This window comes from Schistocerca piceifrons, chromosome 4, assembly GCF_021461385.2.
Source record: "Schistocerca piceifrons isolate TAMUIC-IGC-003096 chromosome 4, iqSchPice1.1, whole genome shotgun sequence".
Lineage (NCBI taxonomy): Eukaryota > Metazoa > Arthropoda > Insecta > Orthoptera > Acrididae > Schistocerca > Schistocerca piceifrons.
Genome location: NC_060141.1, coordinates 133,709,268 through 133,735,510, shown reverse-complemented (window position 1 = coordinate 133,735,510; position 26,243 = coordinate 133,709,268). Strand labels below are relative to the sequence as shown.

At 43.0% G+C, this 26,243-nt stretch overlaps 1 protein-coding gene across 2 annotated transcripts in view; it reads left to right on the top strand.

Annotated features, from left to right (window-relative positions):
* Positions 1–26,243, top strand: part of LOC124795102 (acylphosphatase-2-like) — a 66,823-nt gene that overhangs the window by 20,488 nt on the left and 20,092 nt on the right. The gene's annotated exons all lie outside the window — the stretch shown is intronic.

Genomic DNA, 26,243 nt, shown 5'->3' with positions numbered 1-26,243 from the left:
GTATTAGCTGCTCTGATTGATCAATTCCATAAACCTTTCCTGCTTCTAGGCGATTTTAATGGCCATAACCCCTTGTGGGGTGGTGCCATGCTTACTGGCTGAGGTAGAGATGTCGAAACTTTACTGACGCAATTCGACTTCTGCCTCTTAAATACTGGGGCCGCCACACATTTCAGTGTGACTCATGGTAGTTACTTGGCCATTGGTTTATCAATTTGCAGCCCAGGACTTCTCCCATCTATCCACTGGAGAGCACATGACGACCTTTGTGGTAGTGACCACTTCCCCATCTTCCTGTCACTGCCCCAGCGTCAGGCATACGGACGTCTGCCCAGATGGGCTTTGAACAAGGCGGACTGGGGAACTTTCACCTCTGCTGTCTTCCACTGGAGTTTATCTATCATCTCCGTAACACTTTCACGATTACGAAATGATCCTGTAATGATGTACGCTGCTCTCTGTTGGATCTTCTCTATATCTTCTATCAATCCTATCTGGTACGGAACCCACAGTGGTGAGCAGTATTCAAGCAGTGGGCGAACAAGTGTACTGTAACTTACTTCCTTTGTTTTTGGATTGCATTTCCTTAGGATTCTTCCAATGAATCTCAATCTGGCATCTGCTTTACCAACGATCAACTTTATATGATCATTCCATTTTAAATCACTCCTAATGTGTACTCCTAGATAATTTATGGAATTAACTGCTTCCAGTTGCTGACCTGCTATATTGTAGCTAAATGATAAGGAATCATTCTTTCTGTGTATTCGCAGCACATTACACTTGTCTACATTGAGATTCAATTGCCATTTCCTGCACCATGCGTCAATTCGCTGCAGATCCTCCTGCATTTCAGTACAATTTTCCATTGTTACAACCTCTCGATATACCACAGCATCATCCGCAAAAAACCTCAGTAAACTTATGATGTTATCCACAAGGTCATTTATGTATATTGCGAATAGCAACGGTCCTACAATACTCCCCTCCGTCACACCTGAAATCACTCTTACTTTGGGAGACTTCTCTCCATTGAGAATGAGAATGACATGCTGCCTTCTGTTATCTAGGAACTCTTCAATCCATCACACAGTTGGTCTGATAGTCCATATGCTCTTACTTTGTTCATTAAACTACTGTGGGAAACTGTATCGAATGCCTTGCAGAAGTCAAGAAACACGGCATCTACCTGGAAACCTGTGTCTGTGGCCCTCTGAGTCTCATGTACGAATAGTGCGAGCTGGGTTTCACACGATCATCTTTTTCGAAACACATGCTGATTGCTACAGAGTAGCTTTCTAGTCTCCAGAAAAGTCATTACACTCAAACATAATACGTGTTCCAAAATTCTACTACTGATTGACGTTAGAGATATAGGTTTATAGTTCCGCACATCTGTTAGATGTCCCTTCTTGAAAACAGGAATGACCTGTGCCCTTTTCCAATTCTTTGGAATGATATGCTCTTTTTAGAGACCTACAGTACACCGCTGCAAGAAGCGGGGCAAGTTCCTTCGCGTACTCTGTGTAAAATCAAACTGGTATCCCATCACGTCCAGCGGCCTTTCCTCTTTTGAGCAATTTTGATTGTTTTTCCATCCCTCTGTCGTCTATTTCGATATCTACCATTTTGTCATCTGTGCGAAAATCTAGAGAACGAACTACAGTGCAGTCTTCCTCTGTGAAACAGCTTTGGAAAAAGTCATTTAGTATTTCGGCCTGTAGTCTGTCATCCTCTGCTTAAGTACCATTTTGGTCGCAGAGTGTCTGGACATTTTGTTTTGATCCACCTACCGCTTTGACATAAGACCAAAATTTCTTAGGATTTTCTGCCAAGTCGGTACATAGAACTTTACTTTCGACTTCATTGAACGCCTCTCTCATAGCCCTCCTCACGCTACATTGCGCTTCACGTAATTTTTGTTTGTCTGCAAGGCTTTGGCTATATTTATGTTTGCTGTGAAGTTCCCTTTGCTTCCACACCAGTTTTCTAACTCTGTTGTTGAACCATGGTGGCTCTTTTCCATCTCTTACGATCTTGCTTGGCACATACTCATCTAATGCATATTGTATGATGGTTTTGAACTTTGTCCACTGATCCTCAACACTATCTGTACTTGAGACAAAACTTTTGTGTTGAGCCGTCAAGTACTCTGAAATCTGCTTTTTGTCACTTTTGCTAAACAGAAAAACCTTCCTACCTTTTTTAATATTTCTATTTACGGGTGAAATCATTGATGCAGTAACCGCTTTATGATCACAGATTCCCTGTTCTGCGTTAACTGTTTCAAATAGTTTGGGTCTGTTTGTCATCAGAAGATCTAAAATGTTATCGCCACGAGTAGATTCTCTGTTTAACTGCTCAAGGTAATTTTCAGATAAAGCACTTAAAAACAAATCACACCTCATAAGAGCTTAAATATGGCCCAGGATATTATTTTCCAAGGGACCTTCTTTTGCAGTCTGACGATGAGCTGCACGCCAACTTAAAGCTACGAGGAGTTCATTTTGTCTGGCGTGTCCAGCGGGGTCTGAGGGATAATCAGGTTGCCATCGGTGCCTTCATCTTGGCCTTTGAGGGTGACACATTACCTAAGAAGGTCAAGGTGTTGGTCTACCTACTGTGATGTCAAGCCATATATCCCTCCCCCAATGCAGTGCTTTAAGTGCTGGAAGCTCGGCCATTTGTCATCCTGCTGTACTTCCAGCATCACATATTGAGATTGTGGATGTTCATCCCATCCCAATACTCCATGTGCCCTGCCTCCCATCTGTGTCAACTGCGGAGAGCATCATTTCCCTTGCTCACTAGACTGCAGGATTTTACAGCGAGAAAGGGAAATCGTGGAATACAAGACCCTGGACCGACTGATGTACCCTGAGGCCAAGAGGAAATTTGAGCGCCTACTTGTTGTGGCTATGACCACCTCTTATGCCGCCGCTATGAGAACAGTTGTAGCCCCCCTCAGTTCCACGAGTTCCAGTCAGCTCTCAGAGCTGGAAGACTACACCTGCCCCCTTGATGGTGGGGGGCACTTCCCTCCCTGTTGCTCCCACACCACCTACCTCGGACCCCACCCAGGGGGCTCATGGTCCTTTGGTGAGTACGTGCGTGGTGAGCACGGGGCCCTGAGCTATTGCAGCCTTACTTCTTTCCTGGGTTGCATTTCCTTTCCCTTCCCCTCCTTTCCTGTCCTTGCTCCTTCCCCTTCGCCCTCTCCTCTCATCCTTTTGGCGTTCTCTAGTCCCTCTCTGGGGTTTGACCTCCATTACTAAATTTCTATTCCGTAGTGTGAGCCATTTGGGGAAGAGCACCTTACTTAGTGTCTCTGGCATGTGCCCTCCTAATTCCTTCCACCTCTTCCTCCCACCTCTTCCTCCCACCTCTTCCTCCCACCTCTTCCTCCCACCTCTTCCTCCCACCTCTTCCTCCCACCTCTTCCTCCCACCTCTTCCTCCCACCTCTTCCTCCCACCTCTTCCTCCCACCTCTTCCTCCCACCTCTTCCTCCCACCTCTTCCTCCCACCTCTTCCTCCCACCTCTTCCTCCCACCTCTTCCTCCCACCTCTTCCTCCCACCTCTTCCTCCCACCTCTTCCTCCCACCTCTTCCTCCCACCTCTTCCTCCCACCTCTTCCTCCCACCTCTTCCTCCCACCTCTTCCTCCCACCTCTTCCTCCCACCTCTTCCTCCCACCTCTTCCTCCCACCTCTTCCTCCCACCTCTTCCTCCCACCTCTTCCTCCCACCTCTTCCTCCCACCTCTTCCTCCCACCTCTTCCTCCCACCTCTTCCTCCCACCTCTTCCTCCCACCTCTTCCTCCCACCTCTTCCTCCCACCTCTTCCTCCCACCTCTTCCTCCCACCTCGTTTTCTGATGTTAGGGCACATAGCCAGGACGGTAGCCAGCCCATGTAGTGGGGTCGCTCTGTACCCTTTCGGTTGTGCCCCCTGAAAACAAAGGGATCACACTTCTGATACCTGAGCCGTTGACCACCTCATGTAAGCCTAGGAGTGGTTGCTTGTGATCCTGGAGCATCAGAACTCCTGGCAATAGCCGCTGTGCCAAACGGCCCTTGCTGTGGCTGGATGGCACCTGTGGGGAGAGCCCCTGATTGGAGTGGGTGGTATCAGGGCAGACGCTACGCAAATGACATGCAGGCAGGTCCAGAACTCGGGCTGTTCTTCTACAGCCATCTCTTTGAATGGAACTGATTCTTTGAGTGCTGCTTCTTCTGGCCTTTCGGCATTCCCTTCCATAGCTACCCCTGGGAGGAGGGTCTGGCTTGTCGGCTGGGGGCAAAACCTTTCCCCCGCTATCTGGTTTGCATCAGGACCAATGGGAATACTTTCACCAATACCAAACCTTTATTTTTTGTGGAGCACATTGAAGACAAGTTTGGCAAAGTGGACACACTGGGCAAGATGTGGTCGGTTTTGTTGTTCATCAAAACTGCTGCAGCTACCCAGTCTGCAGCCTTTTGTGTCTGTGACCATTTTGGCACTATTCATGGGTCCATTGCCCCCACCAGTCTTTGAATATGGTTCAAGGTGTAATTTTTCACAGGGACCTCATCCTTCAAACTGATGAACTTAGAGACAATCTAGGATGGCGGTGTGTTCACTTGGTTCGGCGTGTTCAGAAGGGGCCGAAGGACAATTGCATTGATAATGGTGCCTTTATACTGGCTTTTGAAGGGATATCCTCCCTGAGAAGGTCAAGATTATGGTTTATCGATGTGACGTGAAGCCATACATCCCACCACCTATGAGATGTTTTAAGTGTTTGTGCTTTGGACACATGTCCTCCCACTGTTCACAGACCCCTCTCTGTGGTGACTGTGAACATGCACTCCATGAGGGGAGTTCCTGTGTTCACCTTCCTGTGTGTGTGTTAATTGCCATGGCAATCATTCTCCACTTTCACCGGATTTCCCAGCTTATAAGAAGGAAAAGAAGATACAGGAGTATAAGTCCCTTGGCCGTCTAACCTACACTGTGGCTCGTAAGAAGTATGCACGTCTTCATCCTGTGTCAATGACGTCTAGCTATGCTTCAGGTACATCTTCACCCCTTCCTCCCCCCCCCAGTATCGAACCCCCCCCCCCCCCCCCCTCCCCTGCAGTTCCCACACTCCTCCGGGTGCCACTCCACCTCCCCAGCCGGAGAAGTGTCCCACTTCTTTGGTGTCTGCTGGTCAAGGGCACCCCTCCCGGGACCCCCCCCCCCCCCCCCCCTTCCCAGCAACCTCCAGGTGAAAGGTCTGCTGCCACATGACAACCACGAGAACCACGGTCTGTGCACCCCCAGGTTGCCTGCTCTCTTTCTGATCCAGATCTTGCTGTAGCAGACTCCCTTTTGCAGTGTAGCCCTCCTTGATCTCAAACAGAACAGTAGAAGAAATATAAGTCCTGGGACAAGGAACCTCTGGTATCGCCAGAGGTCCCATCCCCACCTTCGCAACCTGACTCTGATCTGCTGTTCATGGATGTCGACCCCTCCTTGTTGGTGACGGATGATGACCTGGTGGCATGACTGGCTTTAGCCTGTTCACCCCCTATTTGAATCGTCGTTCTGTGGTTATCCAATGGAATTGTAATGGATATTACCGTAATCTTCTGGAGTTGAAATCCCTTATTTCGTTTTACTCTGCAGCTTGTGTGGTTCTACAGAGATTTCATTTTACTGATGATCACTCACTGACCCTCCATGGGTTCTGTGCTTTCTGCCAAAATTGGGGTTCTGTACTTTCTGCCAAAATCGGGTCAGCCCCCTGCGGGCCTCTGGTTGCGTTTGTGTGTTGGTCCATACAGACGTTCTAGCACGTGGATTCCTCTTCAAACTACATTGGAAGCAGTTGCGGTTGGGGTCCACCTGGACTCGTGAGGTCACGGTTTGCAGTCTTTATCTCCCTCCTGACAGGACTCTTACACCTGCTGCCTTAACTGCCCTTATTCAGCAGCTTCCTCCTCCCTTCCTCCTTCTCAGGGATTTTAATGCTCATCATCCCTTGTGGAGCAATGCATTTCTGTCTAGTCGGGGTCTTCTCATAGACCAGTTTCTTACAGACCACGACTTGTGCCTTCTTAATGATGGCTCTCCCACCGGTTTCAGTGCCAATCATGGTACCTTTTCTGCCATTGATCTTTCTCTTCTTCTCTCTCCCTCCTCCCTTCATTACACTGGTTGCCACATGACGATCTTCGTGATAGTGACCATTTCCCATTGAGTCTCTTGCTACCTTCCTGCTCCCCGATGGTCAGGTTATCATGTTGGTCTTTCCAATGCGCCGATTGGCCTCTATATACTGCACAGGTCGTTTTTTCTCCCTCTTTGTCGGGTTGTATTGATGTCGTACGTGACGTGTCTGATGCGCTTGTTCGCGCTGCTAGCCCTGCTGTCCCATGCTCATCTGGACCATTTCACCACCAGCAAGTTCCATGGTGATGCACAGCCATTGCCATCCGTGATCGCCATCAAGCTTTGCAACACCTTAAGAGGCACCCATCCGCTGTCAATCTTATTACCTTTAAACGCCTTCGCACCAAAGCACGTTACTTAATCAAACAGAGCAAACAGGTGTATTCAGAACTCTTTGTTTCTTCCCTCGTTTCTACAGTCCCCCCATCACAGGTATGGACTACACTTCGTTCTCTCCAAGGTTGCCATTGGCAGTCTACCCTCCCGGGCCTTGCCCTCCTGGATGGCCTTTGCACGGACCCGTTGATTCTCGTGGAACATCTTGTGATCCATTTTGCAACAGCATCAGCATCAACCTCCTATCCGGCTGCTTTCCTTCACCGGAAACAGCAGTCTGAAGTTTCCACCTTATGTTTTACCCCTTGTCAGTCAGAATCTTACAATGAACCTTTTACTGAATGGGAACTTCTTTCCACACTTTCTTCTTCTCATCACAAGGCCCCTGGCCCAGTCTCCATTCATAACCAATTGCTTCAACATCTCAGTGCTCCAAAACGACATCTTCTCCAGTTGCTTAACCATATTTGGCTCCAGGGTGACTTCCCTTCTCAGTGGAGGGATAGCATCGTGGTTCCAGTCCTTAAGCCTGGTAAGAATCCCCTGTTTGTCGAAAGCTATTGGCCAATTAGTCTGACAAACATTGGTTGCAAGTTACTTGAATGGATGGTAGCCCGTCGGCTCAGTTGGGTCCTCGAATCTCGGGATCTATTGTCTGCTTACCAGTGTGGCTTCCGACAGGGATGGTCGGCTATCGATCACTTATTTTGCTTGGAATCCGCAGTTCGGCAGGCTTTTTCCCAGCACCACCATTTGGTTGCAGTATTTTTTGACCTACGCAAGGCCTATGACACGGCTTGGTGCCATCATATCTTACTTACACTTCATGAGTGGGGTCTTTGGGGCCCCACCCCAGATTTTTATTCACCAGTTCCTGTTCCATCGGTCGTTCAAGGTTTGGGTTGGTACTGTTTTTAGTTCTCCACGGACCCAGGAGAATGGGTTCCATACTGAGTGTACTTCTTTTCCTCATTGCTATAGGTGGACTGGCCTCCATCAGTCCTTTGGTCACCTCTGCTCTGTATGTGGATGCTTACTGCATTTAGGTTAGTTCCTCTTCAATGGACTTTGCAGAGCAGCAGCTCCAGGGTGCTATACGGCATGCCTCTGCATGGATCCACACACGGGTTTCAATTCTCTCCTGTAAAATCATGGGTGGTCCACTTCTGTCGCTGTACTACGGTCCACCCCAATCTGGAGCTCTACCTTGATGCACAACTATTACCTGTGGTCCCACAGTTTCATTTCCTGGGTTGTCTTTTTGACAACAAGCTCTCTTGGCTGCCTCATATCAGACTTCTGAAGATAGGATGTTTCTGTAAACTCAGTGTCCCTTGCTTCCTTGCCCACACCTCTTGGGGCGCAGATCGTTCCACTCTTCTCTGCATTTATCGGGCTTTAGTGCTGTCTCGTTTGGACTATGGTTGTCAAGTTTATGGTTTGGCTGCTCCTTCCACTCTGCACCTCCTGGATTCGGTCCACCATCGTGGTATCCATTTGGCCACCAGTGCCTTTTCTACTAGCCCTGTTCGTAGTCCCCTGGTTGAAGCTGGGATGCCCCTTTTCTGCTTGGTGGTCCCAGTTTCTGGTTTCTTACACAATCATCATCTGTTCCTCTCCCACTCATCCCTCCTATACTGTTTCCAGACCAAGGACGTCGTCCACCTGATTTACCGGTTGGGCTCCACCTTGCCTCTCTTTTGATTTTCAGCTTCCTCCTTTGTCCTCTCTCCCACGTTCCCTCCCCCCCTTCCTTCCCCCCCCCCCCCCCCCTTAGTTGTTCCTCGGCACTGGATTCGGATGGATCTATGCCAAGGTCCGAAAGATTCCATTCCTCCGATGGTGTTCTGTTGTTTTTTCTGCCAAATTTTGTGGGAGTTTTGGGATGCTGTTGTTTTTTACACTCATGGCTGAGTCATTCCATGTCAAATCAACACGCTTTAAATGAAAATTTTACCCCACCCTCTTAGATTTTGCTGAAAGTTGGTATACTTATAGTGGGTGCTGAAACTAAGAAAAATACCAAATTTCAATTTTTTACCTCAAACCATTCCTGAAATATGGTCATGTAAAATTTTCAAAAACTGGCCAAAAATGTGTGAATGGACTTTTTTAAATTGCCCTAGGAGCTGTCCTAATTGAGCTAGAGCACTGGGAAAGGTGTCATTTTGCAGCATTTTTCATGCTCTTTCCAGTGATAGACAAAAAACATGGCTTCTAACTAATAACCTTTTTCAAAATGGTAATTAATATTTTGATTTAATTTTTTTACAAAAGTACGTAATTGAAAATTTTCAAAATATTTCCATAACTACTTCATACTGTTGTAAATCACATGGCAAAATATAAATGTGGGATGATGATGGGTTCATTGTTAAAAAAAAATATTCCGGTCTCTTGTTTTTCACTAACAGCCCTAGTTTGACCGAACTGACCTTTAAGGTAGTACGTCAGTAGAGGACCGTATACATAGGGCTTGATGTCTGTACAATAATTCAGAGACTGGAGCCATTGTTGAGATGATGTAGTCTGCATTGTTACCTTCTAAGGCTTTGTGTGCCTACAGCATTATTGTGCACTGTGGTTTTAGTGCAAATCAATTGTTACTGTTACCTCTGTGTTGACCAGTCTGTATCTATTATATTTAATAGTTCATTTTCAAGTAAATCTATACATTGAAGGATAGTTTATAAGTGGTTTTTGTATAAATATGGAACCAAGTACAAAGTGCAGTGCTGTAAGAGTGCAGTGTTGTAATCCATTGAAGAAGTCAAATCATTTTATTAGAGACAGAAAAAAAAAGAGAAATGTCACAACATGGATGCCCAGATTATTTCCTCAAATACCAAGTGGTGCCAAGATTTGTGATAAATGTAGGAAAGATGTAACCAAATTGAAAAATACACCAGAGCCCATCAGTGATGAAAGTGTTGAAGAAGAATCTTCTGGATCAGAGATAATCATCACTCCAACTTCAGTAGCTGTTAAAACATTTAACGCAACACTTCAAGAACTAGGTGAGTCCCCAACTGACAAGAGAAAACTAACATCTAGGCATAACGCCATTAATCAAAAGTGAAGAAAATCTCATCAATGACACGTAAACTTTTCGTTTCTTCTGAAACTACTTCGTCAGATACTGATACTGATGAATCCGTTCTTGAAAATCTTACAAGAAACTTTAAAAATTCTATAAGTAGAGCAAAAAAACTGATGATTCTTACAAGTTTACCTGAAAAGCGGAGTGTCAGGAAAATAATAAGGGAATTTAATGCTCCTAATTACATTGTTCGGCAGTCCAAAAAAATTTTGAAAGGGAAAGGATTCATGGAAGGTCCAAACCCAATACCAGGGAAGTGTTTACCAACAGAAAATGTCAAAACTGTACATTCATTTTATGAAAATGATGAAGTTAGCAAGGCAATGCCAGGTTTTAAGATTGTGTGACAATGCAGAAACAAGTGGAAATAAAACAGAAATATCAAAAAGACTTATTTTGTGTAACCTTAAAGAAGCTTACAAACATTTTAAATACAATTTTCCTAACATAAAAATAGGTTTCTCTAAATTTTCTGAGTTGAGACCAAAACATTGTGTATTAGCTGGCCGGAGTGGCGCACACACACTGTCTGCGTGTGCACAACTCACCAAAACATAAAATTAATCATAGAAAATGCCAAACTAAATACAGTAACAAACAGCAGCTTAAACAATTATAAGCAGTGCATTGCAAAAATGCTTTGCAACCCATCGTCAGTTGATTGCAACATGGGAAACTGTGAATACTGCCCAGGAGAAACTGTCATACGTAAAATTTTAAGACTCTTTTTCATGAAAACTTAGTTGAACAAGTTCAGTTCTGACAGTGGTTGTCAGTTGACCGATGTAATCTGGAAATTGTTCAGAAAACTTCTGAAGAATTCATAGATTTTTTTTGTAGTAAGATGTCGACTTTGATTCGGCATGACTTCATTGCCTAGTAACAACGAACATTCCTTAACTCCACAAGAGAAAACCTTATGGAATGTGAATTTGTTGTCATATGTGATATTTCAGAAAATTATAGTATAGTTCTACAGGATGAAGCTCAGAGTTTCCACTGGACAAGACAACAGATTACCATTCATCCTTTTGTTATATATTACAAACAGGAAGACAAAATTGAGCACATGAGCTTTGTCATTGTTTCTGATTGCCTTGAGCACAATACAACTGCAGTTTACACCAAAGCTAATTTCATATCTAATAAATAAATTTCAAAAGATTCCAAAAAAGATATACTGTTATTCTGACAGTTCTGCCGCTCAGTATAAAAATAAGAAAAACTTCCTGAGCCTTTGCCTTCATGAGGAAGACTTCAACATAAAAGCTGAGTGGAACTTTTCAGTCACACCACATGGGAAAGGGCCTTGTGATGGAGTAAGAGGGTTCAGTAAAGATACTGGCAGCTCGTGCAAGGTTGCAAAGGCCATACCAAAATCAGATCCAAACCGCACGAGATCTGTTTGAGTGGGCAGTAGATAATATCACAAATGTTGATTTTGCATATTCCACTCAAGAAAACTACGCTGCTTCAGAAATATTCTTAAAAAGCCGACTTGAAGAGGCATTGCTAATCAAAGGAACACAGCAATTTCACGCTTTCATTCCCAACACTACATCAGAATTAATAGTCAAATACTTCTCAGGTGGTATGCAGGGTTGGGAGAGGGAAGTAACTACATCATCAGACAAACTGAAGTTACAAGATGTATCAGGCTATGTCACCACTGTATATGGCAGAAACTGGTGGCTTGGGTACATTTTAGAAAAAAAAAACGAAGAACTTGAAAATAACTTTTCTTCATCCATGTGGACCAGCTAAGTCATTCTCTTATCCTGCACATGCAGATGTCCTGTGGGTGTCAGTTGTGGATGTTCTCACAAAAGTGAATCCATTTACTCAGACAGGGAGAACATACATTCTTAATGAAAGTGATGTAAACCAACCCCCGGTCAGCTTTATTAAAATGTAATATGTGAAGTTCCAAGACAATTTATTGGGAAACTGCTTTCAACTCAAAACTTAATTTTTGTCTCAGGTTAGTGTTAATGTATATTTTATAGAAAGTTGTTTCAAAATTATTGTTAGTACCTATTGTGTTAAATTTATCTATGTACAGATACCTGTTACTCAAAAACAAGCGTTACGTATTTAATTTGTTTAATAGTTCCATTTCAAACATCATGGACCAGAACTATTATGTAAATATTTGTACTTATTCATACTTTATTTCAGTTTGTAGTTAAATGCTCAATTTCTTGTTTTTGTTATATTGGTTAATATACTGTTAGTGAAGTTGTATGAAATTAAAATAAGCAATCAATTTAATTATAAAATATGCTGATTAGTTTTCGTTTAATAAGGTGATGTTTTGATATTTCTAACACTTTTTTTACTTACCTTTCAGTATATTTTAAAGAAATTTCTGTTTGTTAAAGGTCAATTTGGTCAAAAACAAGAGTCCGGAATAATTTTTTTTAACAATGTACCCATCATCATCCCAGATTTATATTATGCCATGTGATTTACAATAGTATGTAGTAGTTATGGAAATATTTTGAAAATTTTCAATTATGTACTTTTTGTAAAAAAAATTAAAATTAAATCAAAATATTAATTAGTATTTTGAAGAAGGTTATTAATTAGAAGCTATGTTTTGTTGTATATCCCTGGAAATAGCATGCAAAATGCTGCAAAATGACACCTTTCCCAGTTCTCTAGCTCAATTAGGGCAGCTCGTAGGACAATTTAAAAAAAAGTCCGTTCACGCATTTTTGGCTGGTTTTTGAAAAGTTTACGTAGCCATATTTCAGGAATGGTTTGAGATAAAAAATTGAAATTTGGTATTTTTCTTAGTCTCAGTGCCCACTAGAAGTATACCAACTTTCAGCAAAATCTAAGATGGTGAGGTAAAATAGGTGTGTTGATTTGACATGGAATGACTCAGCTCTAAATCTACTGATAGTGTGGGATATGCCTTCACGTCCTCTGTTGGCATGGAAAATCATCTGCCAACTGCATGTGGGGTGTTTATTGCAGAATTGATGGCCATTTCCCAGGCCCTTACCTTTATTAAACAGCCCCAACTCGCCCGTATTTTGTTATGTATGAACTCAAATGAATAGCCTTCAGGCATTTGATCGGTGTTTTTCCTGCCATCCCTTGGTCTCTGCCATCCATGACCATCTCGCTGATCTTCACTGTGCTGCTTGTTCCGTAAATTTCCTTTGGGTCCCTGCCCATGTGGGTATCCCAGGTAACGAGCTTGCTGATCGTTTGGCTGGGGGAGCAGTCACTTACCCCCTTCTCTGTAACCCCTCCTGTGGTGGATTTACGGCTTTATATACAGGGAGCGAAAGGCTATTTACAATTTGTACAGAAACCAGATGGCAGTTATGAGTCGAGGGGCATGAAAGGGAAGCAGTGGTTGGGAAGGGAGTGAGACAGGGTTGTAGCCTATCCCCGATGTTCTTCAATCTGTATATTGAGCAAGCAGTAAAGGAAACAAAAGAAAAATTTGCAGTAGGAATTAAAATCCATGGAGAAGAAATAAAAACTTTGAGGTTCTCCGATGACGTTGTAATTCTCTCCTGAAAGGACTCGACCACCCTGTGTCGTCTCTGCATCGGACATACCAGGCTGACCCATTGTTTTATTTCGTGTAATGTGCCACCCCCACTTTGTGGTTGTGGAGCCTTCCAGTCAGCAGCCAACATTTTGGTGGAATGCCCCCTTCTTTTGGCTCTGCGTACTAAGTACAGACTTCCCTGCACTTTACCTTTAATGTTGGCTGACGATTCGCAGATGGTGGAACTGTTTCTCAGTACTTTTACATTCTAGCAGTTGAACACTTTTGAATAGCAGGTGGTCTTTCCTGTATTGCATCAGAGGTGGGATATTTCCTGCCTCTAGCATAGCCTTGGGGTTGCCCACTTGCTGTCTTCCCTCCTTTTGTTTTCACCATTGACAAAGCGACTGCACTGTCACATTTTTTAGCCTTTTACCTTATACCATTAGGACTCTTCTGAGATGTAAGTCCGTCCTAATGGACCACATTTGAAACAAGGGACTGAAGACTTTGCTGTTTGGTCCCTTCAACCCCAATCAACCAACCAACCAACCAACCAACCTCGGGGAGCACTGTCCCCCAACCATCAGGCACACCAGTCCCAACTTCTCAGCCGGAGAAGCACAAATCATCTTCGGCTCCTCTCGCTAGGAAGGGGTCCCTTGGGTCACTCCCTTCCTAGGTTTCTGCTAGTGGGAAAGATGACACCCACCAATGGCTGAAGTGCCCAAAAGCAGCAGGGCTTCACGATCTCCCTGAGTCTCGGAGACTGAATCAGTGATGCCCTCCCAGCCAGAGAAACTCAAGGATCAGTGAGAGAAATCCAGAAAGAAAACCCTCAAGACCAAGGGAATTATGGTGGCACCAACACCACTGCTGCCTACAAGCTCTGCGCCTGAGGATGAGGTGACGATTCTGGCATCCGCTGAGGACCTAGATCTCACCAGACCCTCAGACACAATGGATATAGCCTGTTCAGGAACTAAGTTGGTGGCCGCAGGTGACCCTGGACTGCCTTATTGAGTGTTTCGTGCCTTCCCAGTCTCAGAATCATGTCGTCCTCCAGTGGACTTGTGGCTGTTTTTCCACCACCTGGCTGAGCTACGGCAACTGTTAAGCTTTACACCTGATTTCTGCATTGCCCTCCAGGAATCCTGGTTCTCGGTAATGCAGACTCCTGCCCTTCGCAGCTACATGGGATATTACAAGAACCGTAGCGAATATAATAGTGGCAGGTGGAGTTTGCATTTATGTCCTGAACTCAGGATGTAGTGAACCTGTGCCCCTTCAAACTCCTCTTGAAGCTGTGGCTGTCAGGATACGGACGATGCAGGACATAACTGTCTGCAATGTATATCTCCTTCCAGATGGTGCAGTACCCCTGAACTGATTGATCAACTCCCTAAACCTTTCTTACTTTTGGGAGATTTTAACGCCCATGACTCCTTGTGGGGTAGAACTATGCTTGCTGGCCGTGTCAGATATGTTGAAAATTTACTGCCCCAACTCGACCTCTGCCTCCTAAATACTGGGGCCGCCACACATTGAGATGTGGCTCATGGTAGTTACTCGACCATTGATTTATCAATTTGCAGCCCAGGACTTATCCCATCAATCCACTGGAGAGCACATGACGACCTTTGTGGTAGTGAGCACTTTCCCATCTTCCTGTCATTCCCTTGGCGTCATGGCCACAGGTGCCTACACAGATGGGCTTTTAAACAAGGCAGACTGAATAGCCTTCGCCTCTTCTGTCACAGTTGAATCTCCCCCACGTGGTGCCATTGATGTTGTGATTGAGCAGGTCACTAAAACTATAATTTCTGCGGTGGAAAACGTAATCCCTCATGCTCTAGGGTGTCCCCGGCGAAAGACAATCCCTTGGCGGTCACTGGAAGTCGCTGAGGCAATTGAAGAGCATCAGTGAGCTGTGCAGCGATATAAGCGGCACCCTTCCCTAGAGCACCTAATAGCCTTTAAGTGGCTTCGTACCCCTGTTTGCCAGCTTATAAAACAACGGAAACAGGAGTGTAGGCCCGAAGGACTCTGTTAACCCCAACGCTCTCCGCTGTCACTTCCTCTCGATTCTTTGACATGTTCTGGGGCCCTGAAGTTGTTTACACCGACGGCTCAATGGCTGATGGTAATGTTGGCTTCACCTATGTCCACAGAGGCCATATTGAACAGCACTACTTGTCTGCTGGCTGCAGTGTATTCACTGCAGAGCTTGTGGCCATATCTTGTGCACTTCAGTACATCCATTCCTGCTCTGGTGATTCGTTTATTCTCTGATGACTCCCTGAGCAGCTTACAAGCTATTGATCAGTGCTACCCTCGCCATCCTTCGGTAGTGACCATCCAGGAGTCCATCTCTGGCCTGGAACAGTCCAGTTGTTCAGTGGTGTTTGTGCGAACCCCAGGACACATCAAAATCCCAGGCAATGAACTTGCTGACAGGCTGGCCAAACAGCCTACTCAGAAACCGCTCCTGGAGATGGGCATCTCCGAAACTGACCTGTGTTCTGTCTTACGCCACAAGGTTTCTTGGCTTTGGGAGGTGGAGTGGCATAACAGTATGCACAACAAACTGCGTGTCATTAAGGAGACTGCGAATGTGTGGAAGTCTTCCCTGTGGGCTTCTCACAGGGAATCATTTGTCCTTTGTTGGCTCTGCATTGGCCATGACTCACACATGTTAATTTCTCAGTCGTGAGGACCCACCTCAGTGTTGCTGTGGCTCCCAAATGACTGTCGTCCACCTCTTGCTGAACTGCCAAATTTTAGCCGCTCTGCGGCGGACTTTTAACTTTCCTAGCAACTTGCCTTTGGTGTTGGGTGACAATGCCTCAACAGCAGCTTTAGTTTTACGTTTTATTCGTGAGGGTGGATTTTATCATTTGATCTGAGTTTTAGCGTGTGTCCTTTGTCACTCTGGGTCCTCCACTGTATGGATTTTAGGGTGGAGGTTTTAATGTGCTGCAGAGTGGCTGGCTTTTCCTTTTTTTATCCTCTTGGTCAGCCAGCTGTGGTAATCTGCTTTCTTGTTTCTAACCTCTTCTCCCTGTTTCTTGCATGTCTCTGTGGTTTTGTTTTACTATTTTGTCCATTGTAGTGTTTGTTATCCTTCGGTCATTCTTCCTTTCTCCTGTTATTGTGCCGTATGTCGTCTTTGTTTTCTTCTTTCCCGTGGGTAATTGTTCCACTGGCAACAAGGGACCGATGACCTTGCAGTTTGGCAAATGCAAAGTTGTCTACCTGGGGGACAGTCAGTGCCACCCGTGTTCTATTACAAAGCAATCTAAATGTACTTCAGTGACGATGGTTGGGCATGATTGTAGAATTTTTTTATGTTGCTGGGAGTGGTGACACTAGATTAGTAACCTGAATTGCAAGGATGCCACAAACCTAACCTCAACCTCAATGAGAATGGTAAATTTCTGGCTGATCAGAGCCAAAACAATTGATAGTGACTTAACAATGGCAAACTTGCCACATCTATTGACATGAGGCTTTCCCAGGCACATGGGGGCTCAGTGTGATTAGGGTTACATTTACCTAATTTGTTGCAGTACTTCCATGGGAACTACTATTCCTAAAATCATTTCCAGCCACTTGAGTGCATCATTGGATGAAAAAAACACTCACACCACAAAAAGGTGACTTTGCAAAAAATGTAAAGAAGGTAAGAGTCTAGAATGAATGTTTAGTCTGCAGCTGTGTGTGCATTGATGTGGAACTCCGTGGAACCTCACGACCTGGCTTCTCAGCTTTCTCCCACCAGTACCTCTCCAACCTTTCTTTCTTCCAGAAGAGTGCTGGTCTTGCCAGTTGTGCGGGAGAACATCTGCTGAGTTTGGTAGGCAGGGTAGAGATACTGGTGGAAATAAAACTATTGGGATAGTCGTGAGCCATTCTTGGCTAGCACAGTCAGTAGAGCAATAGCCCATGAAGGGCAAAGGTTTCTGGTTACAGTCCCAGTTTGGCACACAGTTTTAATCAGGTAGGAAGTGTCAGTAATAAGAATATCAAATACTTCTGAAAATGTCCTTCAGTAACTAAAAGATATTGCAGACTCCACATTGCAAGAAAGCACCCTATTGAAAACTGCAAAATCTACAGACCCTAACAGATAAAAGGTTATTGAACCTTTCACACCGACAGAATCATGCTCACAAAATGAAAAAAAAAAAAAAAAAAAATCCAGGGGAAAATCAGATTAAGAAGATTCAAAAGTGCTCAGGCCAACAGTTATTGGTCTTATATCATGAACTGTTACTGTACCCACTTACACAAGAGATGGAAACTGATGTTTGAGCAAACCACCAGGTCACCCAACGACCATGAGTTCAAATAGGATGTAATGGGGTGTCAGGACAGGGCTTGTAAACAGGTACTCCACTGTGGGCTGTGATAATGGTGTGAGTTGGTTAGCCTGGTGGCGGTCAGGTTTGAGGCAATGTGAATGTCCGCTGACAAGTTGCAAAAGTGAGAGAAACATTTATTTATTTATTCCCATTAGTTACAGTGGTTGCATTGTTGCAATCAGTAGTCAGCGTTGGATGTTTGCCATGGAGTGAGGAGAAGTTGTAGAATCTTAACAAGCAGCCTTCTCATAAATGGTCAGCTTACAGCACTAGAAGTGTGGCGAGGCAGTCAGACCATCAGCACTTCAGCGGGTGGAGCAGTGCAGAGTCAGATATGTGGTTGGAGGCAGGCAGTTATGGGGCATCTGCTGAAGCTGGTTGCATTGGCAGTGAGGAGGCACAGTTCAGTGCATGGAACATGCTCAGTTGAACCAGTGGCCTCAGTGTGGACAAGAGTTACAGTGGCAGAAGTGTAGCATGTGTCCACCGAGGACAGGTGCAAGTAGGCAGCTGGTCAGGTCTGGGAGTGAGCTCTGGACTATTGGATAGGTGCCCCAGAATTGGCAGCAGACAGCCAGTAAGTGCCGCTGCCATCCCCACCTCCCAGCTGGAAGGCACTGTTCAGTACTGCAGCATCAGGCCCAGGTGCAACCTTTATTCCTGCTGGTAGTGCAGACAGTATCTAGTAGTGGCAGCTAGACGACCCATGTCAGATTGGTCACTGGTGTGGAGTACTTCTCATACTGACTGCAGGCTGTGGCTGATTGTACCCACTAAAACTGGCATTATTTATGACAGTTTGACGCACCAGTGTTTGGCAGGCCAGCACAGATTGCCAGATTGCCATATAAGCCAGGGAGGAGCCCAGTGCTGGGCCAGAATGGGTGATAACCTTTTTCAGCGTTACTACTGCCTGCTTCAGTACTTCCGTTGCCTGATTTTCAGCTCTTATGGAGATGGTGAGACCCAGATGTGTTGTAACTTTCCATGTGGCAAAGCCATCAGCCCTGGCCATCAACAGCATTCTTGCAAAAGAATGCCTTGGTGACCTCGTCTCCTGCTCCCCTGACACTTCTTGTATCAACCATGGTGACACCTATTGTTAACTCGGTCATGCCAAGTAAAAAGAATCTGTGGTGCAATGGGAGGAAGGAACTGAAACTTCTTAAAACTATTATCTCTATGAAAAACACATTTATAGCATTCTGCTACCACTGCTGTAAGGAACTGTAACTTCCACTAAAGTAATCTGAGAGGAAACACAGCAAAAAAGACAAGTTAGCCTTCTTTGTCTGTGACACACACCACTATTCATCCCCCCTTCCAAACATTTAAGCAGTTTCTATCACTGCCCTCATGCCATTTATAGTTACTCTCTGTTTCCACTGTTTGTTCGTGTCCGTAGCTTTGAATGTACTGTTTGTAGTAACAATAACACAACTGTGTAACTGGTTTCGTTTACAAGTAACCGGTTTCTGTGTTACAATACACCATCTTTAGGCCACTCTGTGGGAGATCACAATAATAATGGGAATAATCACCATACTTTTTACATTGTGGCTGCAAGTGAGAAACTCCTTCAATGGGGAATGTGGACGGCACTTGCTCACATGGTGGGTGCAAGAGAAGCACCAATAGTGCTGGAGTGTGAGCCTGTCTTACAACTCTTAGAAATTCTGTAATAAATCAGTTACATAATAGAGTAAATCTGAATACGTCTGCAATCTCAGAAAAATGAGGTGCAGCCAGCAACACAATAATATTTTCAATACCATAAAAACTACAGAATTTAATATTTTACAGTGAATAACTATTTTCACAGTGAACCTTTGAATTAACAGCTTTTAAGCAAGTCATGTGTGATTTCAGCAAACAATTTCTCAGATGAGAGGATTGAACTAAAGTTATCATGCCTGAAAGCTATGTATCTGTATCTAATTTATTTATTCATTGATTTATTACATTTTATTTCTTTTTCTTTATGCAAATGTTTTGTCAGAACATGACATCCACCACAATAACACAGTAGGTGAATGCAGCTTGAATACTTCTTGTCTTTTCCATACTTGTGCAACTATTAATAAATATTTTGCTGTTTTTCCAGTAAGTTTAAATGTTGATTATCTTTAATATAAAAAAAAAAGTTGTAATTTAAAATTGGTCAGTGTTAACTGACACCACTATTCAAAATAATGCCGAAAGACGCTTCTACCAAGCAGGCATAAATAATTATTTAAACAATGTTTAATGAATATTTGTTATTTATTGTGAGTGCATTTGCACAAGAATGCTGGCTTATTTATTTATGAACAAACATTTATTATATTTATTGTGAATAGCTTGTGTGTGACAATGTTTATTACATTCTTTATTTAAGTATTATTCCAGTATATTAGAGTTGTACAGAAAGTGATAAAGTTGAGGAACAATGTAGTTTGGTTGGGGTGGCCTTGAGTCAATGGAGAAGCAGTGGTAGAACACTGCTGGAATCAAATTGAGATGGACACTTTTTAAGTGGTGGCTCAAGGGAGCAGTGGGACATTATGTAAATGAGGCACTTTTACATTAGTTCTGGAAGAAGGCAGACCTGTTTGAGATAACATGAGTTATTCAGTCATGTAGGAGATTGATTCTTGGTTGTGAACTGCTGCTACAATGTTTTAACATTTGAAGGAGTGGGGCCTGAATGTTCTCCAAATCAGAACTTGAATTTTCTGCTTGCATTATGGAATTGGAATAGACAAAGCACGAGTTTGTCTTTGTTTTTATCTCACGTGGTGTTGTGTAAACCATGCTGAACTGTGAATTATTTTGAACTACCAAATGTTTTCATGTATAGTGATCACAAAATGAACTGATGTTAATGTTGCTACGTACAATATATAACAGGTGTTGCGCCAATATCCATCAGAAGATGGATGTGTGGAAACTTTGAAAATGTGGCTGCCACTGACTTGGTCCCATCATCTGTTTCTCCTACTCAGAGACTTTAAATTAAGCCAAATAATGTGCTGTGCTGCTTTGTAACACTACAGGCTGTGCCACATCTAATGCCAGTGATATTGTTTTAGTATCTGAGTTCAAGAAGATTTACCATGTCAACATAATGTTTCTTTGATTATACAAACAAATTTTATTTATAAGTAGAATGTTTTTGAGAGAAAATGCTTTCTGTGTTGAGAGTTGGTTACCATCAATGCAAGGTAATTCAGATCATAGAAACATTTCTGTTATCTAACACCCACCAGTGTTTCCTAGAGCTGCTGAAAAGGATTGATAAAAAGGCTGAAGGAATTCCACTGAATCACCATTATAACATGGGGAATTGTCCTGTGAATGCTATTGTGTGTCGTATCGGTGCCTACTTCTTGTCGAGTGTCGCAGCCCAGCAGTAGTTTGAAAACAATAAAGCAAGCTTAGAAGCTTATAGAAATTACAAGAGGAAGATCTAAAAGCATCTTGTGACAACAAGTATGCTTTACTGAACAATTAAAGCATAAGGTTCAGCATTAGGTGAAGATTACACAGTAATATACATAGTGTTGGCAGTATGCCCTATTGTAAATCCAAATATAATGAAAGGTGATAGTTCCCCCACCCAATGAAAGGAGTGGCTGTAGTTATGCGTGGAGTACCTCTTTTAAGCAATGATATTACAACAAAGGACTTCATACATTGATGGTATCACATCAACTAAATTTCCCAGAAAGGAGAATAAAAAGTTGAAGTGACTTCTGAATTTCATGCCTATGCTAGTAATGGAAAACCAACAGGATATCTCATCAATAACATGTCAAGTTTTGGGGAACATATATGAGTTTATGGTGGCTATGAATGTTGAACCCAGAGGCAGAAGGCAGCAGTGATTTTTTAAGTTAATGTGCATTAAACTTGTGGTAATTCCAGTCCCAATGGTAGAGGACAGTAGAGGATGGAAATCACAAGAAGTGATTAGTTATCAAAAACTTTAATGAAAGTTGGAATACAATGCAACTGAACAACTTGCAATGGTGCGCAGTCACTGTCACAAAGAAAAAGAGCAGAGTCGAAGATCATAACATGAAATGTGACCAGTAGTTTTCTAATGCTCGATGGCCACCACATACTTTCTCACAAGTATCTACTGCCACCCAAACCCATTTTAAAGAATGTAATTGGCCACTATAACTTGAACTGCTGCAACTAGTATTACCATCTATTTGAAAATCATGGAGAAGAATGGGTATTTGGAGTGCAAGGTTATGCCAGTATGTTTCTACTGTAAACACCATGAGAGCATGATGGACTCTGTTTTTAAAAAGAAAAAGTGCTCAGCAATGATTAGACCTTTAAAGGCACATTTTTAGCCATAGCATGTAAATCTATTTATTTTAAAATCAGAGAACCCTGTTTAATAAAGCATAAAAGCCAATGCAAGTTATCTTGTGCGCGGTTGCATGTGATCGCTGGTGAGGCACAGAAAGGATGTCTAGTCTTTTGTTAATTACTTCTGTTATCTGTTCTGGAATGGAGTTGAGGGAGAACCTCACGCGTTAGACTGGCCGCTTTAATGTAAACTCTTTAATTTTATAAAAAGTCACTGCGTACTGCAGGGCGCATACTCGCGCATACTAGTAATTGTATAAGGAAATTTCCACTGCACACGTACAAGATACTGACATGCGGATAATCAACATATCACTGGTGATTATTATTGTATTCCCAGTGTAAGTAGCATAGTGCGCTTCAGTAATTATAGTTATGATTAATGCTATTGTGATTTCATTATTTGTTTAATCCATGATCCTAAAATTTCAACATTATATGTAAACAGTATTTTCAGTATTTTTCTCATTTTAGCTCAGAAATAATGTGGCCCACGAACCACCTTCTTACGGCGACGAAATTCTCAAAGTATATGTCCGATGCCACCTTATCACGGTTTAAATATATTCACTGATTTTTTAAAATATTTCCATCCATCTCAATTCAGTTCAACAAAAATTATAAAAAAACTAAAATTATATATATATATTTAATTATTTACAGACTGTAAGACATGAATCATTACAGCAATTTTATTCACACTAAGAAACTGCAGGTCAATATAGCTGTAATGCAGGAGGAAGCCCATAATCACATTCTTATAATAGTTGCTGCCTGGTATATTGTAGCAGTTACTTATGGCCAACCAAAGTTTTCAGTACTATCTGTCTGCTTTGACTTGTGATGTAGTTGTGTTCCGTTTTGTGACTTTTTGCACGGCATATTTGTATTACATGAATGCATTGTTTGGAGATTGTGTTTTGTCGTCTGCTGTGGCACACACTAGGGTGGAATGTTTATTTTTACAAGTTGTGAGTGGTGATGGTGAGGCATTGGACATAGTGCTTTTTGTTACTTTATGCTCTGGAATATTATTATTATTATTATTATTTTTGTGTGTGTGTGTGTGTGTGTGTGTGTGTGTGTGTGTGTGTGTGTCGCTAGTGAGTTCTTTTCATGTTGTTAGTTATTGGCTGATCATTTGTTTTCGGTTTTAGAACTGTTAGTTTGCCGTGTTGTTAATGGTTGGATTTTTTTTCCTTCCTGTTTACCAGTCAGGGTTTTTAAAATTAAATTTATGAATTGTATGTTGGTTGCCCCTGTGGCAGACGATATGGCGTCTGCTATTAAGTTTCTACTGTTGTATGACCTTGCGGTGGAATGTGTGAAGTGCCAGCAGTGCAGTGAAGGAATGAAATTGACCAACAGTGCTGCATCTCAAACCAGGGATGAGTGTATATGACAGAATATGTATGTGGGGGTATAATTAGTGTTTTGTTTGGATTGTGCTTTCTTTCTTTTTCCCCGAAGTTGTATATAATGATATTTTGTGTGTATTATGTTTTTATTTGGCTATCATGTTCGGATATGTGTATTGGCCAGTTGGTGGTGTTGGGGGAGGGGGACCTAAGGTTGGGGAGGAATGGGATTTGTTAATGGTGGTTGTTTTGTTTCTTTTAGTTTTCCTTTTGTTAGAGCTATATAGGTTGAGCGAAATATGTGGTAAGTTTTTTATTTTGTTTTTGTTCATTACAGAGGATTTTGTTTGCTTGATTTTTTTAGTAATTGTTTTGGTATGATTTGTTATTAGGATTGTCTTACATTTAGTTTGATCTCACCTAAAACCATGTATTCCCACTTGTTCTGTTAGTTTCATGTTATTTCTGCAATTAAATATTTTTGTATCATTTGTTGCCTGCTTGACATCGTGGTCACCATATTGCATGAATACCCTCCAGTCGTATTAAAGTGCACCACATGTATAAGCTCTTGCATAGGCTGTGTGAAGTCTTAGGTCAAAACAGATGGTGATACCACAGTCTTTGGTTATGCCATTATTTAGCCCAATGAAGAGATTCCAGATGCTTCTCTAGCTGTAGGAAAATGAATTAGGATGATATGTGGAGGTGAGGCTGCAACATATAGAAGTCCTCATTTATGAGTTTTGATAAGATAGAAATCAACATCATTGACTACCAACCAGTGAAGGCAGTGACTCTAGGCTTTCTTATCTGTGATAGCAGATGTCTATTGTTGCCACCTGATGACACTTCACAAGATACGAAATGGTATTGTGCTAGAAGTTGTGAAAGAAAATACATCCAGCCAGTGGAAAGTGTGTACAGTGCCAAATGCAGTGCTTTGATGTTGTTGATCATTCAGAATGCAGGCATAATGTTATCCTCAGACAGGCAGGATCAGCAATCATAGTCCGAAAGATCAGATCTCCAGACATGGGTCCACACAGATTTTTCACTTCAGTAGGAGCAAAACATTTTCTCTGTGCGTATCATTTACAGATTTTGATTTCGGCTCATTATATACAGGGCATAAAGGGTGCAAGTGGAGATATTTCTTTGGTGTCTGAGGACAGAGTACTGAACAATGTTACGTCAGTATTTACTTCATTTGAAGACTAACAATTATAGCTGTTATATTTAGTACACTATGTGATCAAATGTATCCGGATACCTGGCTGAAAATGACTTAAAAGTTCATTGGTGCCCTCCATCTGTAATGCTGGAATTCAATACGGTGTTGGCCCACCATTAGCCTTGATGACAGGACAGCTTCCACTCTTGCAGGCATACATTCAGTCCGGTGCTGGAAGGTTTCTTGGGGAATGGCAGCCAATTCTTCACGGGGTGCTGCACTGAGGAGTGGAACCGATGTCGGTCGGTGAGGCCTGGCACGAAGTTGGCATACCAAAACAAGCCAAAGGCATTCTATAGGATTCAGGTCAGAACTCTGTGCAGCCCAGTCCATTACAGGGATGTTATTGTCATGCAACCACTCTGCCAGAGGCCGTGCATTATGAACAGGTGCTCGATCATGTTGAAAAATGCTATCACCATCCCCGAATGGCACTTAAAACAGTGGGAAGCAAGAAGGTGCTCAGCACATTAATGTAGGCCTGTGCTGTGATAGTGTCATGCAAAACATCAAGGAGTGTAAGCTGCCTCCATGAAAAACACGACCACACCATAACACCACTGCCTCCGGATTTTACTGTTGGCTCTACACACGCTGGCAAATGATGTTCACTGGGCATTTGCCATACTCGCGCCCTGCCAGTGGATCGCCATATTGTGTACCATGATACGTCACTCCACACAACGTTTTTCCACTGTTCAATTGTCCAATGTTTACGCTTCTTACACCAAGTGAAATGTCGTTTGGCATTTACCGGCGTGATGTGTGGCTAATGAGTAGCCACTCGACCATGAAATCCTAGTACTTGCAGTGGATCCTGATGCAGTTTGGAATTCCTGTGTAACGGTCTGGATATATGTCTGCCTATCACACATTATGACCCTCTTCAATTGTCAGTGGTTTCTGTCAGTCAACATACAAGGTTGGTCTGTACGCTTTTGTGCTGTATGTGTCCCTTCATGTTTCCACTTCACTATCACATTGGAAACAGTGGACCTAGGGATGTATAGGAGTGTGGAAATCTCGCGTACAGATGTATGACAAGTGACACCTCATCACATGACGACATTCGAAGTCCGTGAGTTCCGCAGAGTGCCCCATTCTGCTCTCACGGTGTGTAATGACTACTGAGGTCGCTGATATGGAGTACCTGACGGTAGTGGCAGCACGATGCACCTAATTTGAAAACATATGTTTTTGGGGTACTCCAGATACTTCTGATAACATAGTGTATGTTTTTAAGTAGATTAGTACATGTGGCGCGAGGAAGCAATTAGTTTATAGTCCCCTGGGCAGCAGGTCAGGTATTGAATTATGGATTCGTGGAGGTGAAAGGATAGCCTATAACTGACAGGCATAGCCCTCTTTGTGATGCAGTTATGACTGTGCAGGAAACATTAGGTCGCAAAGTTTGTGATGTGTTATGAGAAGACTGTTTAACACGGAGGAGAAAAAAAAAAACCAACACACTGATGTGTTTACGTAGTTAAGGTACCACATACAAAAGTATGTGTGCACACGCATGCACTAGCACTTGCACACATTTTCCCCACCATTTGCATTATTTTCTATTGGTTCCAATGTAAGCCCTATTCCCTCAATAAATTGTTTTCCTGCCTTTAAACATTGTTTGGGCAAATAAATCAAATTTTAATGTTTATTTTGTTGTGCATTTGGATTTAAATTAAGATTGGAAAATAGGTCGTACATTCAGATCCTTTATGCTGAAATTGCACATGTTGTAGTTCAATGTACAAGATGCATTGTGTGGCAACT